Source organism: Bombina bombina, chromosome 4 (genome assembly GCF_027579735.1).
Source record: "Bombina bombina isolate aBomBom1 chromosome 4, aBomBom1.pri, whole genome shotgun sequence".
In the NCBI taxonomy this organism is placed as follows: Eukaryota; Metazoa; Chordata; class Amphibia; order Anura; family Bombinatoridae; genus Bombina; species Bombina bombina.
In genome coordinates this window covers 1,211,372,198-1,211,389,173 of record NC_069502.1, presented here as the reverse complement: position 1 = coordinate 1,211,389,173, position 16,976 = coordinate 1,211,372,198, and positions in this window count along the sequence as shown.

Genomic DNA, 16,976 nt, shown 5'->3' with positions numbered 1-16,976 from the left:
TCGTCTTCACCCAGCCGGGCCGAAGTCTTCATCCAATAGGGCCGAAGAGGACATCCAGACCGGCAGAAGTCTTCATCCTATCCGGGCAGAAGAGGACATCCGGACCGGCAGACATCTTCATCCAAGCGGCATCTTCTATCTTCATCCATCCGACGAGGAGCGGCTCCATCTTCAAGTCCTCCGGCGCGGAACATCCTTCTTGACCGACGACTATTATTATTATTCTTTATTTATAAAGCGCCAACAGATTCCGCAGCGCTGTCCATGGGTACAAAGATAAAAGTACAGTACAATACAATATAGAAGACACCAAAGTTTAACAAAACAAATACAGGGGGAATTGAGGGCCCTGTTTCCGTGGGAACTTAGAGGACGAATGACGATTCCTTTAAATGACGTCATCCAAGATGGCGTCCCTCGAATTCTGATTGGCTGATAGGATTCTATCAGCCAATCGGAATTAAGGTAGGAAAAATCAGATTGAGCTCGCATTCTATTGGCTGTTCCGATCAGCCAATAGAATGCAAGCTCAATCTGATTGGCTGATTGGATCAGCCAATCGCATTGAACTTGAATCTGATTGGCTAATTCAATCAGCCAATCAGATTTTTCCTTCCTTAATTCCGATTGGCTGATAGAATCCTATCAGCCAATCGGAATTCGAGGGACGCCATCTTGGATGACATCATTTAAAGGAACCGTCATTCGTCGTCTAGTCGTCGGTCAAGAAGGATATTCTGCGCCGGAGATGGAAGATGGAGCCGCTCCTCGTCGGATGGATGAAGAAAGAAGATGCCGCTTGGATGAAGATGTCTGCCGGTCCGGATGTCCTCTTCTGCCCGGATAGGATGAAGACTTCTGCCGGTCTGGATATCCTCTTCTGCCCCATCGAATGAAGACTTCGGCCCGGCTGGGTGAAGACGACTCAAGGTAAGGAGATCTTCAGGGGGGTAGTGTTAGGTTTATTTAAGGGGGGTTTGGGTTAGAGTAGGGGTATGTGGGTGGTGGGTTTTAATGTTGGGGGGGTTGTATTTTTTTTTTTTTTATTTTTTTTTATTTTAAACAAGCTTTATTTATAAAATTAAATCAGTATACATGTTACACATCATAATCATCAATAACACAGTCACCAATACAGTACAGTCATCAAAGTATATACAGCTCATGGATCTTCTTTGAAAAGAGAAAAATAACGTCAACAATCTAGGTTAGCGTCATATTAAGATCCGCATATCATATGACTCCTCTAGTTCCAACTTATTGCAGGATAACATTGTGGTCTTATAAATGTCGGTGTATGACCTATTTTCCATTACTCTAACACTTTTTACAAAGCAATAATTTGAATAATACAGTATATCATATATCTACCTGTGAGGTGTTGTTGAAGTTTGCTAAGTATTTCTACATGGTATCTGGGTTGTGAAGTGAGGGTATAGGTTGAATAGTGTCGGCTGTCAGAGAATGTAAATATTCCTCCCAAATAAAGGAGATGTCATGAAATTCCCCTAGTTTGCCCATTTTGATGTAATGATATTGTTCTAGCTTTAAGGCCACTGTCACTCTGCCTCTCCAAAACTGTAGTGTTGGTAGTGTGTTTTTCTTCCAATTGTAAGGGATATATCTCTTGGCCGTATTTATCATTATCGTCAAAAGTTGAAGTCTGTACATACAACGTATCTTGGGGCGAACATTGAACAGGAGTGTCCATGGTGTATGGGGGATGGGGGAGCCCAGGGCTTTTCCTATTTCTCTTCCTATATCTAGCCAATATTGCCTTACAATGGGGCATGTCCACCATATATGTGTAAATGTACCTCTGTCCCTACACCCCCTCCAGCATTTTGCATCATAAGTGGGAATCATTTTCTCTAGTTTGTCTGGGGTGTAATGCCATCTGCAAAGTAGTTTGGTATTCATTTCAGCGACCTGTAGGGATGAGGTTGAGGAGCTCATTTGCCTGTAAATCATGTCCCATGTTTTAGGTGAATGGCGTTCGTTTAGTTCGGCTTCCCATCTTGTAACATATGTTGGTGGCTGTGTAGTCTGATGCGCTATAAGTAGTTTGTAAGAGATGGATAAGTTACCGCTACTCGGTAATATGGCGTGGCATATAGACTCAAAGGGTGTCAGGGGCCTAGATATGTTGGCCTTGTGCGGGTGCGTCTGATGGCTGTGTGAAATTTGATGGTATGCCATCCATTGTTTATGATCAAGTCCTAGTATATCTAAGACCTCTTGCTTAGTTTTAAGCTTACCGTTTTGTAAAACCTTATACCAATGTGTAGTCTGATTTAGCGTTAGCGTGTTTTGATCGCGGGTGTGAGGTAGGCTAAGGGGCTGGGTATCGTAGGCTAGTGGAGTCAGTGGAGACTGTAGGGACGAAATTGATTTATGTGACCTCAAAATCTTATTCCATACCTTGAAAGTTTCCTGAACTGTAATTGGGCATTCTGGCTGGGTAGTACCAGTATTCCTTTGATTGCCCGGTGTCCAGCATTGTCCTCCTAAGTGGGGAGTCCCACAAAGTTCAGTTTCTAAAGTTACCCATTCTTTGTGGGCAGCATGTTTGCACCAGTCCACAATCCTGGACATGTGGACTGCGCACTTATACAATTGTAGATTAGGTACCCCCAATCCTCCTTGTAATTTATTACGATACAAAGTCTGTGTGGCGACTCTTGGTCGTTTATTGCTCCATATGAAGGAGTTAATAATTTTCTGTAACTGAAATAGTGATTTGTCTGGGATGGGGACAGGAAGTACTTGAAGGAGGTAAAGGATTTTTGGGAGAATAATCATTTTTATAGAGTTAATTCTGCCTATCCAAGATAAGGGCTTTTGTTTCCAGGAAGCCAAAATAGATATAACGTGTGTTACAAGAGGGTCAAAATTCAGTGGGATTATTTTATTCAGGTAGGGGGTAATGTATACACCTAAGTATTTGAGTGCTACAGGTTGGTGTCTAAATTGGTGTACCATCAAATGATTTAACTCGTGTTGTGGAGTCCCTACATTAATAAACTCCGATTTGGAGTAATTAATCCTAAAGTACGACATCTCTCCGAATTCGTGTAAAGTTGCCATGAGTGCGGGTACTGAAGTTTCTAAGTGCGTTAAAGTTAGAATGATATCGTCCGCATATAAGGAGGTTTTGTATTCTGTGTGATTTACAGTTATGCCTTTGATATCTAGGTTACCTCTGATGTATGTGGCTAACACTTCCATTGCCAATATGAACAGTGTGGGGGACAAGGGGCATCCCTGTCGGGTTCCGTTTTTGATTGCAAATGGTTCAGATATAAAATCATTTAATTTAATTTTGGCCGTAGGGTTATTATATAGTGCAAAAATTTTAGTGAGGAACTCAGTGTTAAAGCCGAATTTTAGGAGTGTATTTTTAAGAAAGGACCAATTTAGGCGGTCAAATGCTTTTTCGGCATCCATAGATAGGACTACAGCAGGGATATTTTGTTTACTTGCATGTTCTATAAGATTAATGATTTTAGTGGAGTTGTCCCTAGCTTCTCTATTTGGGGTAAATCCTACTTGATTAAGATGTATTAAGTTTGGAAGTACTTTGTTTAGACGGGTGGCGAGGATTTTGGCATAGAGCTTAACATCCACATTTAGTAAAGAAATGGGGCGAAAATTTGAGGGGGTCGTGGCTGGCTTGCCCGGTTTGGGCAAAACCACAACATGTGCTTCTAACATCGAGGGCGGGAATTTAGCCCCTTGACTTATTTCATTAAAGATTGTAACCAAGTGTGGAGCCAAATCTTCCTGAAAATTTTTATAATATTTAGTGGAGAACCCATCTGGGCCCGGGCTCTTTCCATTTTTTAGTGTTTGTATGGCCTTCTTGATCTCTGGTATAGAGAAGGGCAAATTAAGTTGTTCTAGTTGGGCCTCTGTTAGTTTGGGTAAAGGACAGTTTTTAAGGTATCTATCTAATGTATTATTGAAATGGGGTAGATCATTAGCAGGAGATAAGTTATACAAGTCCGAATAGTAAGAGTGGAACGCCTGAAGAATTTCGGGGGTGGTTGTTAATGTTGATTTGTTTGGGGGTTTTAGTTCATATATGTGCGTTTTAAGTTTCTTTCTTTTTAGGGCCCTTGCTAGATATTTACCGGCTCTATTATTCTCATAATGAAAAAAACTATTTGTTTTATGCACAAGATTGTGGTGTTCTAATTGCAAAAAGTCATCTAGAGCTTGCCTGACTTTCGTTATTTCAGTTAGAATACTAGTGTCCAACGGAGAGTGCTTATGTAAGTGTTTCAGATCTGAGAGTTTAACGGTAAGGTTATCGTATTCCACCCGTTGGGCATGTCTTAATTGGGCTCTTAATTTAATAAATTCCCCCCTGAGCGAGCATTTATGTGCCTCCCAAACCGCAAATTGGTTAGAAGTTGAAGGAACGTTTATCTGGAAATATTCCTCTATGACTTTGTGTAATTTATCAATATGGTCTACCTTGTTAAGTAATGTATCATCCAATTTCCATAGAAATGGTACATCTGTATGTTCAGGCCATGTGATATGTAGTGAGACAGCCGAATGGTCTGACCAGGCCGTGGGGGAGATTACACATTTTTTAACCTGTGTGAGACCTTTTTGATTAGTGAGAAAATAATCAATCCTACTGTGTGATTTGTTGGGATGGGAGTAGAACGTATAGTCCCTAGTGTTGGGGTGCTGGAGTCTCCAGATGTCATATAGCTTATGGAGTTTAAGTTGCTTCCAAAAATATGTATGAAATTTCGTCCTACGTGCTAGGCAGGGATTGTTGCTATCTAAATGTGGTTGAAAGTGTAGATTAAAGTCTCCGCCTATATAAAGTGGTCCTGTTGAGATGTCTAGAATACGATTAAACAATTGTACAAAAAAGGGTTTTGGCTTGCTATTGGGTGCATAAAGATTGACAAATGTAACCGGGCGTCCGTATAGGAGGCCCTTCAGTCCCAGAAATCGACCTTCGTTATCTGATTCTTGTTTGATTAATGTGAAGTGTACACTTCTTTTCATTAAAATGCTCACGCCACATTTTTTGGCAGGTCCTGTGCTGTGAAAATGTTGTGTATAGGTTTGTCCTAGATATTTTGGTATGTTTCCCTTTCTAAAGTGGGTCTCCTGGAGGAAGAGTATATCGGCCTGCCTTTTGGAAATGTCTGAGAGGGCTTTTGATCGTTTGCTTGGGGAGTTGAGACCTTTAGCATTTTGGGAAAAGAGAACTAGGGAGTGTGGCTTGTTAAAGTTGTTACAAGACATTATCTTGATGTAAGTGCCAGCTAAACTTGTAAGTATTTAAATTTATTAAGCCTATAGTGACTGTACATATGGTGAGAATTTTTTGTCCCAGAGTAACATAGTTTGAATATGTATTAGCTTCATACAAACAATAAAAACAAACAACATATTTGTGCAAAGAAACAGTGTCAACATATTGCATAATAAAGAACTGTAGAATTGTAAAAACAAACAAATCTCTAAGTCTGAAACCAGACATAAAAAGAGATATAACTCTAATGGGAGGAAAACAAACATAAGGTCCTTTATTTTGCAAACATAAAGTTCTTACCCATCCCAAAAATAGGGAAAAGGTTTAAATATTAATGTCCTGGGGCCTATATGAACTTTAGGAAAGAGCCTCGCATTACTTCATGCGATATTAAACAGTTTTTGTTATGAGTAAGTATGCTGGATACGATACCTTTCTCGTCGCAGCTCACCAGTAATCAAAGTCCAGCAAACGTCCATCAGTGAGAGAGCCCGATGAGCGGGCCACACATAAAAGTATCCAGAAACACATATGTTATAGCTCTAGTCCTCCTCTGATTCAGAGGAACGAGTGTCTCTAGATGAGGGTTGCTGTTTTCCGGGTTTTTCTGTCGTTGATGGAGTTTTGTCCGGTCGGGGGACCTTGGTTTGCCATCTTGTAGGGTCAGTGGTTGATCTTTTGTTGACTCTTCTGTGGTCCGTCGTCAGAGGTGTTAAATCCATTGAATGGTCAATGCCTAAATCTTTGCTGAAGTTATGCATGTCCTCAGGTTTGTTACATATCCATCTTTTATTGTCCTGTATGACCATGAGGTGGGTGGGGAAGCCCCATCTATACGGGATTTTCTTGTTGCGAAGTAATGTTGTTAAAGGAGTAAATTCTTTTCGTCTCTGCAACGTTCTCGTTGAGAGATCCTGGTAGAATTGTATAACATTACCCCTGAACCTTACAGGTTGTTGTCGTCGGGATTGATTGAGAAGCATTTCTTTTTCAAGAAAGTTTTTATATCTGATAATAATATCTCTAGGTGGGGCCCTGTCTGGAGGCTTAGGCCAGAGAGCCCTGTGGGCCCGTACCCACAGAATATCCTCTGTGTATGATTTATCCTTGATAGCGGAGAAGAGGGCCTGTAGATATTCTGGGAAGTCTCTAGGTAGAACGGATTCAGGGACTCCTCTTAAGCGCAAATTCTTCCTCCTGCTCCTGTTCTCTAAGTCGTCTATCTTATCCATTAGTGCTTCAATATTTTCCTGTTGTGAAGTAGAGCTATTATCAATACGAATAATGTCTTCCCTGATTTCATCAGTTTCTGCTTCTAGCATTTCAACTCTAGAGCTCATAGTTTGAATTTCTTGCTTGAGTTCTGTGAGTTCTTCTCTAAGGCATGTTCTGAAAATTTCTGAAATTTCCTGCTTGGATGCAAAATGAGATAGGAGTGAAGCAGGGATTGAAGTGGTCTCCTCAGATGTAGGCCCGGGTGTAGGGCTTGGGGGCTGTGTGCTAGGAGGGAGTTTATTTTTACCAGCCAAAGTATTTGTGGGAGAGTGTTCTGTAGCAAAGTATGATGGCATCGTGTGGGTTTTAGTTGCTGGCACTTTGGTGATTTTATCTGACTTGTTTAGTCTCCTGGATGCCATTTAAAAAGATTGCACACTATCCCCTTAAATGTGGTCGCTTCTTGTGAGGGATATCCCTGTCTGACAACAGTCACCCCCCGGTTATTATAAAGTCACTTTTCCTTGTATGTTTAAGGGTGCTTCTACCCACATGTACCTCTTTATCTGTTTAATTAGCAGTTGGATGAGGCAGTATAAGTGCAGCGCTAACAGCGTTATTTTAAAGCCCTGTGGTAATGGCGTTTTACAGGTGCTGTCCTCGTGGGCTAGGCTTGTGTATAAACTCACCCCTGTTCCGGCTTAAAAAACTGTGGCAGCGCTCCTCTATACGCCGGACTCCCCGCTCAGTCAGATTAAGTTAGCCGCAGCTTTCGTTAGTATTGCGCAGTAATGTGGGCTGCTCGGGGAGCGGTGTGAGTGAACCGGACCTGGTTGCAGCGTCGGTAAGATGGCGCCTGTTGCGTGCGTAGTTTGGGTCTGTGCTGACCACTTTGTCGTTTCTCTTCGTGGCTTTTGAGTCTGGATGATATCCCCAAGCTCAGGGAATACTCCTCTTTCCTGCTGTGGTATATGTGACCAATTTTGGCTATTGTAAGCCGCCCCAGTTAGTGCTTACAGGACCCTATGTACGGAGCTCCGGATTTATGCGGCCATCATGGTTGCTACCAAGCTCCGCCCCCTTTGTATTTTTTTTTTAACAGGCAAAAGAGCTGATTACTTTGGAGCATGCCCCGCCAAAAGCCCTTTTAAGGGCTGGTAAAAGAGATGGTTACATTTTAATTTAGAATAGGGTAGGGACCTTTATTATTTTGGGGGGGCTAATAAAATAAAAAAAATAAAAAATAATAAAATGCCCTACCCTATCCTAAATTACAAACTAATCAGCTCTTTTACCAGCCCTTAAAAGGGCTTTTTGCGGGGCATTGCCCCAAAGTAATCAGCTCTTTTACCTGTAAATAAAAATACAATCCCCCCCCAACATTGCAACCCACCACCCACATACCCCTACTCTAAAACCCAGAAATAATAAAGACGATGTAAATTTACAAATATAGAGCCCCTTCAATTTGTAATATAAAGCAATAAGTATAGATATACAATCTATTTATTCTTCTATTTAAACCAGTTAAATTCACTGGTAGAGTATAAAGAAGGGGGGGGGGTGCTAACTGTCTAATAGGTATATGGGTAACCAAAAGAGAAAAGTTGACAGTACCCAGCACTCACATAACACCATAAATAGCAATAATTATAGAAACCGGGTCAGTGTCAGGAACTGGTAATAAATTAAAACATAACTTTTACTATTAACAAAGTAAAAAAAGTTCATGATAGGCTGATTCGAGAGGTGTGTGCTTACAACAAATCCCTATTGGTAGAAGACTATACAAATACCGGGCTAATGTCCAGACTCTGGTTAGCCTCTGAGAAAGCCGTGCTAGTGGCGAAATGCGCATCAGGCGTTGTCTGTGCGTGTGAGACCCATAATTGTGTTCCTCCCTGGGCCGTTCAGACTGATATATATTAAGGCATTTGCCTCCACTTATTCAGCCTCATTTGTCAACCGGCTCTGCTCCTGCTCTGTATACCAGCATTGCTCAGATTAGATAATGTTGTTGGGGTCAATCCCCTTTTATAGATAAGTTTTAGAGCAATCCGTGTATTCCAAGAGCACTGAGCCAAACCGTTTGTCTAAACATTTATCCAGGGAGATAATTTTGCTCCTGTGTCTCACACATACATTCCTGATCTTTTCTTTTTATTCTAAGTTTTAAACGTATGTCCTCAACACTATCTATGTAATACACCTTGGTACATCTTACCATTTTTTTACTTTGTTAATAGTAAATGTTATGTTTTAATTTATTACCAGTTCCTGACACTGACCCGGTTTCTATAATCATTGCTATTTATGGTGTTATGTGAGTGCTGGGTACTTTCAACTTTTCTCTTTTGGCTACCCATACTCTAAAACCCACCCGATCCCCCCTTAAAAAAAAACTAACACTACCCCCTGAAGATCACCCTACCTGGAGCCGTATTCACCCAGCTGGGCACCGATGGACCAGAAGTGAACATCTGGAGCAGCAGAAGTCTTCATCCGATCGGGGCAGAAGAGGTCCTCCAATCGGCAGATGTCTTCATCCAAGCGGCATCTTCAATCTTCAATCAACCGGAGCGGAGCCATCTTGAATCCATCCGACGCAGAGCCATCCTGTTCGTACGATGTCCTAATGCCGAATGAAGGTTCCTTTAAATGACGTCATCCAAGATGGCGTCCCTCGAATTCCGATTGGCTGATAGGATTCTATCAGCCAATCGGAATTAAGGTAGGAAAAATCTGATTGGCTTATGCAATCAGACAATCAGATTGAAGTTCAATCCGATTGGCTGATCCAATCAGCCAATCGGATTGACCTCGCATTCTATTGGCTGTTCCGATCAGCCAATAGAATGCAAGGTCAATCCGATTGGCTGATTGGATCAGCCAATCGGATTGAGCTTCAATATGATTGGCTGATTGCATCAGCCAATCAGATTTTTTCTATCTTAATTCCGATTGGCTGATAGAATCCTATCAGCCAATCGGAATTTGAGGGACGCCATCTTGGATGACGTAATTTAAAGGAACCTTCATTCGGCCTTAGGACATCGTACGAAGAGGATGGCTCCGCGTTGGATGAATTCAAGATGGCTCCGCTCCGGTTGATTGAAGATGCCGCTTGGATGAAGACATCTGCCGCTTGGAGGACCTCTTCTGCCCCGATCGGATGAAAATTTTTGCCGCTCCGGATGTCCACTTCTGGCCCATCGGTGCCCGGCTGGGTGAACACAGCACCAGGTAGGGTGATCTTCAGGGGGGGTAGTGTTAGGTTTTTTTAAGGGGGGATCGGGTGGGTTTTAGAGTAGGGGTATGTGGGTGGTGGGTTGTAATGTTGGGGGGGTTGAATTTTTAATTACAGGTAAAAGAGCTGATTACTTTGGGGCAATGCCCCGCAAAAAGCCCTTTTAACGGCTGGTAAAAGAGCTGATTACTTTGTAATTTACTATTGGATAGAGCATTTTATTATTTTGGGGGGCTTTTTTATTTTATTAGGGGGCTTAGATTAGGTGTAATTAGTTTAAACTTCTTGTAATATTTTTTTATTTTTTGTAATTTAGTGTTTGTTTTTTTTGTACTATAGTTTAGTTTATTTAATTGTATTTTAGTTTAAATAATTGTAGGTAATTTATTTAATTAATTTTTTGATAGTGTAGTGTTAGGTGTATTTGTAACTTAGGTTAGGATTTATTTTACAGGTAATTTTGTAATTATTTTAACTAGGTAGCTATTAAATAGTTAACTATTTAATAGCTATTGTACCTAGTTAAAATAAATACAAAGTTGCCTGTAATATAAATATAAATCCTAAAATAGCTACAATGTAACTATTAGTTATATTGTATCTATATTAGGGTTTATTTTATAGGTAAGTATTTAGTTTTAAACAGAATTAATGTATTTAATGATAGTAAATTTAGTTTGTTTAATTTCAATTATATTTAAGTTAGGGGGGTGTTAGGGTTAGGGTTAGACTTAGGTTTAGGGGTTAATAAATTTATTATAGTAGCGGCGACGTTGGGGGCGGGAGATTAGGCGTTAATAATTGTAGGTAGGTGGCGGCAATGTTAGGGAGGGCAGATTAGGGGTTAATAAAATGTATTATAGTGTTTGTGAGGTGGGAGTGCGACGGTTTAGGGGTTAATACATTTATTATAGTGGCGGCGATGTCCGGTCGGCAGATTAGGGGATTAATAAATTTAGGTAGGTGGCTGCAACATGGGGGGGGGGCAGTTTAGGGGGTAATAAATATAATATAGGTGTCGGCGATGTTAGAGGCAGCAGATTAGGGGTTCATAGCTATAATGTAGGTTGCGGCGGTGTCCGGGGCGGCAGATTAGGGGTAAATAATATAATGCAGGTGGCGAGGATGTCGGGGCAGCAGATTAGGGGTTAATAAGTGTAAGATTAGGGGTGTTTAGACTCGGGGTTCATGTTAGGGTGTTAGGTGTAGACATTAAAAGTATTTCCCCATAGGAAACAATGGGGCTGCGTTAGGAGCTGAACGCTGCTTTTTTGCAGGTGTTAGGTTTTTTTCAGCCAGCTCAGCCCCATTGTTTCCTATGGGGAAATCGTGCACGAGCACGTTTAGCCAACTCACTGCTACTGTCCATAGGAAATGACAGATCTTAAAGTCTTTGTTTAGTCCATTTGGCACAAGAGTATTGAGTTCAAATATCCATTTAATTTCAAGCCTGTTTAAAGTGCCAATTGTAATCTTCCCCTCGCCAGTGTGGGGTAATAACACTACAAACTAATACAAATAGAAGTATAATGTCACACGGTATAGAGCTATAATGTATTTTAGATTTTTTAATCTTCATTTAATATATTTATATATTTTTTTTTAAATCAAACATTTTTATTAAGGTAATTAGCAAAACAGAAGCCACATATAAACAAGAAAACAAGTTATTTCAAGATGAACATGGCTGATAACAATAGTAAATTGTGAAAGACATATTGAGAACAGGTATATCCTACCGTATTACTAGCATACCTCGGATATATACATTGCAAGATTTACATTGATACCTTATAATTTTATTTTTTATAGGATGTTACTATAGTACCTCATTAGCAAAGTATTCTGTCTATTAGTATGATATTTTCATCTGACATATGTAGAATAAATATCTTAAATGAGAGATACATTTTTACCCCATAGGGTACAAAATACTGATTAAAGTATATTGGTAATGAAATAGATATAAAATATACAATATTATTGAAACCATAAACCAAGTTTCTTCACTTGACACATAAGGTTACTCTAGAACCTATTCACGCTTATGTTATATAAGAGGAAAATTGCCTTTAATAGATGGAAGGTAGCGGATTAATACCGCAGAAAAAAATCACCATATTGGGTGAATGAATAATATAACCCCCCAGGAATTCACATTGACCTGGGGGGGGGGGGGGGAATACAAATATGGACAGTGCAGATCAATTACTGACGTTTCTCAAAAGTGACATTGGGTATAAATATTTTATACATAAAAATCAGCCTATTACACCCTATGGCCTTCAATATGGGCGTATATATGTGGTCTCAGGTAAGAGAAATTAAGAGTAAACTTATGATGGGCCCATTCTAGGTTTGCAGCTGTCAGTAACAAAAAACAGAATTTATGTTTACCTGATAAATTACTTTCTCCAACGGTGTGTCCGGTCCACGGCGTCATCCTTACTTGTGGGATATTCTCTTCCCCAACAGGAAATGGCAAAGAGCCCAGCAAAGCTGGTCACATGATCCCTCCTAGGCTCCGCCTTCCCCAGTCATTCGACCGACGTAAAGGAGGAATATTTGCATAGGGGAAATCATATGATACCGTGGTGACTGTAGTTAAAGAAAATAAATTATCAGACCTGATTAAAAAACCAGGGCGGGCCGTGGACCGGACACACCGTTGGAGAAAGTAATTTATCAGGTAAACATAAATTCTGTTTTCTCCAACATAGGTGTGTCCGGTCCACGGCGTCATCCTTACTTGTGGGAACCAATACCAAAGCTTTAGGACACGGATGATGGGAGGGAGCAAATCAGGTCACCTAGATGGAAGGCACCACGGCTTGCAAAACCTTTCTCCCATACAAAAGGTATGCCGGGCCTTTCCCATTCTTTGTTTACAATGTCCGCCACCCGCTTGGGTATAGGAAAAGCTTCGGGGGGCCCCGGGACCTCTAAGCCATCTCCGTGGAGATGTTGCCTGTACAACGGCAAAGAGAATGACTGGGGAAGGCGGAGCCTAGGAGGGATCATGTGACCAGCTTTGCTGGGCTCTTTGCCATTTCCTGTTGGGGAAGAGAATATCCCACAAGTAAGGATGACGCCGTGGACCGGACACACCTATGTTGGAGAAATGGTCCTTTATGATGCATTACTCATGTGGGGGAGAGGCGCCTAAAACTAATGTTAGAAGCCAAACTGCAATTTTCTATATATATATATATATAATAGAAGAGCCAGTGCTAGTATCTCTCTATATGTCTTCTAATGCTGAATAGAGAAGTGATAAAGTATGAGCTTGTCCACCTTAATTAAACATGCCTGTAGGGATTTTCCCTATAATAAGTTACGGTCTACCCCTGCAGCAGAATTGATGCATATGACTCTTTATCAAGCCACCTCGGCCGCAGGCGGCTTCTTAAGTACATTGCTAAAGGCCCACCGCAGGACGAAGACTATGATACCGTTTGTGCTACATAGGGTCAAAAGGGATACTAATATATAGGCATGAGGACCCATAGGGGTCTGTATTTACTTCTGAATATCACCAGAGTTATTATTATAAATATTAATATAACCCACCAGAATATAACACTTACATTCTAATAGTAAAGACACTAATGCCTACAATATATGACGAATATCCCCTGTACAATAAACATCATGTAAACTGGCATAGTTTTAAATAAGAAGAAAAAACCTAAAAAACATCTTAATAACAGTAATTTTCAAAGAATAAACAATGTAATGAAACAACATAGGCAACTACAAACTTCTGTGTAGCAACCACAAACAGTTAGACTGAACCAATATCTAATTAACTAAAAGTTCAGTGTACAACCTGTAAAAGGGAAAGTTAGGTAAATACTCAATAAAGGCTGCATTCAAGGTTCCCTGTAACAATTGTTCGCTATATCAGCAGGCTTAAGTCTTTCAGCGTTCTTGTAACTGGGCTCTCAGGAACTCCTTCGATAAGTGGTATGGTCTGCTGGATGCTGGTATTTAAAAGATCCAACGGTCTATGATCACTTCTACGGTAGTCCTAAATAGAACCTTGAACAACAACGTAATTAGAATTTATAAGCACCCTGCAGGAGGTAGTGACCTGTATAAGTGTGGGTACAGTCAAGTAAAGAGTCGGAGAGTTGCGGTTGGAGGGCCTTTATCCTATTTCCAATAGGGAACAGTCATTTTACCGCTAGCCAGCTCTCCGGATCTTTCCAGGGCCTTTCAGAGAAAGTGTTTACCCGATTCCGGCTCGATTGTCAGCACTTCCCTCTCTGGTAAAGTTAGCATGCCTCCTAGAGAATACAGGCGGGGAGCGCCATTTTGGAAGCAGCTTCAATTGGGCCTCGGTCTCAAGTGACTTACTCGTCAACACCTCCGGGTCTGAGCTTCCTGACGGATCAAACTCCCTGGTGGCAATGGGAGAATGAGTTGTGACATTCCGTTTACTGACCCAACTCTTTCCTATCAGCTGTCTCTGAGCCGTCGTCTGCTGCAATGCGCTATGCTGCTCAGAATCTGTGTATACTTTGTGAAGCTGCCGAGCGCTGTGTCGCTCACAGAGAGGTATCTGTTCTGTCATCTCAGGGCTGGGCTTCTGAATGGCTGTAATATATACCTCCTCTGCCTCCCAAAGTGTATGCAGCTTCCGAATCGGCTCATTTTGGTCATAATAACCAGCCACCTCCTTAGTTTCCACCGGTAGCAGCTCAAGCTGTTGCGGTTTCATGGCGACTCTCATCTCGCTAGTAAGAGCTTGCCGGTGGTTGTCAAGTAAGAGCCCCAATTTGTGAAGTGCGGATATTATTCGCCGTTCCATAGTATAGGTTTCAAGGCAATTAAAGGGTAAATGATGGATCTCTAAGTAAAGAGATGGTGCTTAGGCATCCTCAATATGGCGGCTCACTCCATGTCGCAGTCACAATAGGCAGGAAGGTCTCTGAGTTTGTTGCGTTGTCAACTATTCTTTTGTAGTGACCTATATCTTGTGTCCTCTTGTTCTACCACATGTTAATAGTCCATTATTGGGGAATAAAGATCTTGACATGTCAAAAATATAAGGATTTTGCAGACAAACATCAGGAGCTCTAGTGTGGCACGTCTTGCTGTTTCGGCTGCTGGCCCCGCCCCCCCCCCCCATATATTTATATTTTAATTTATATGTATCTATATATGGGTGTTTAGACTTGTTATAAAATCACACGTAAAGGCTTAGGGCTATAAAAAGTTGCATTAAAAACAACATTAATCCAGGTCTAGTATAAAGTGATTGTACTATAGAAAACAGGTTAACCGGCTTTCCCCAATAGTCATAGTGAAGCTTAATCTATTAATATTTTCTTTTGTTTTTACTCTATCGTTAGAGTAAAAGAAGGGGTGCAAAATTGCAACACAGCCTTAGGGCCAGGTTTACTAGTTTCACAGAAAACAACGCTGAAATAGAAAACTTGTTGTTTTACAATGTAACACTCAATTATTAACTTTGAAGCTCCCTACATTATATAGACTTCTTCTTGTCGGGTTGAATACTTCTGTGCCGCACATTGAGTAATTTTTTCACTACGCCATTTTTCTCCATCAATAGAACAATTTGTTTCCTGAACTACTGGAGTCTAAATGGTCTTCTCTGTTACACCTTTTACAGGTTATAGTCAGCACCTTCAGGGCAGTCAACAACTTTCAGAAGTTTTTCTGAAAAATTATAACCAGATTTCCTTTGATATAAATACTACAGTTCAACAAGGGCTCTAACCCACTTATTCAATTTCGATAAAGATCCTGCATGTAACTTATAAGGTACTGCCTGCCATAAAATTACTTGATCCTCCATCCCTGGTGTCACTGTTCGTGGCTGGCTAAGCGAACCCCATCCATTTTATTTATTTTTTCTTCACTGATTTTCCAAGCTCTTCCTCACGTTTTTCGATTCCAACCTCTTCTTCACTCCCTTCCTTCACGGTCTTTTCCCCCTTCCCCCCCTGGCACTGGGAGGACTCTCCCCTTATCAATATCTTATTTTTATTATCTTTTCACACGTATTGCTTTCACGGCACATGGATAAATTTCTTCACACTCACACTAGGACTCCCTCACCAGCCATCTGCCCATCTTCCTATCAGACCATGGACCTACATTTCTAGAGTTCCAGCTCAATTCTTTCAAAGCTAAACCTCCTCAATTTTTTTTCCCTCTTTTCTAGCATCAGACTTGAAATTTAAAAATTGGCTTAAAAACAAATTTAAAGATTATACATACTTTAATCAGGAATACATGGATTGTTCTCTATAATTCTGGGAAGCTGCAAAAGCAGTGCTAAGGGGTGAAAGTATTGCATATAATTCCATGATGAGTCAGGAAACTTAAATTAAGGGAGAAAGAAATAACCAAATCAGTAACTAATTTTTATAACCGCTTCCTGCAGGAAAAAAACACCAGTTTTTTGGACAAAATACATCCGAGCTAAGAGCGAAAGAGATACCTTTGCAGTTTATCAAGAAACCCAAAAAGACTTAAAATTCCAAGCCACACTCTACAGATTCGGAAACAAATCTGGGAAACTTCTGGCCAACTTGGTCAAAAGGGACAAGAAGACATCTTTAATAGAGAAACTTCAACTGGAAGGGAAGACCCTTCTAAAATTTGAAGAAATCTCAGATGCATTTGTAAGATATTACCAAGAACTCTATGCTCCCAGGAACTCAAACATAGCCCAGTCTGATGATTTCTGGAGCAAGATTTCTTACCCCACAATAACAGCTGAATCTGCAGATTCTTAATGCCCCGATTACCGAAAAGGAAATAAGGAAAGCCATCTCTGACCTTGCCCTGAATAAAACACCTGGGCCCGATGGGTTACCCAATGAATTCTACAAAATCCTATTTTCAGAGATCACTCCACATCTTTGTAAACTTTACAATGATATGTATGTTAATCAAGAACCAGTAGCTACGTCTTTCTCCGCCTCTCACACAACTTTAATTCTTAAGGGTGGGAAAGATCCCACTCAGAGAGAGTCATATAGACCCATAGCTCTCTTAAATAAAGACTACAAGATATTTACGTCAATTTTAGCCCAGAGGCTTCAGGTAACACTCTCTAATATCATTCATAAAGATCAAGCCGGCTTTCTACATATGCAAAATTCCTCAGCAAATATAAGAGAAGCTCTGGTAATCACAGAATACTTTGGGAACTTGGCGGCATCTGCGGAGGGGGGAGGAGAGGGTGCCCTTGAC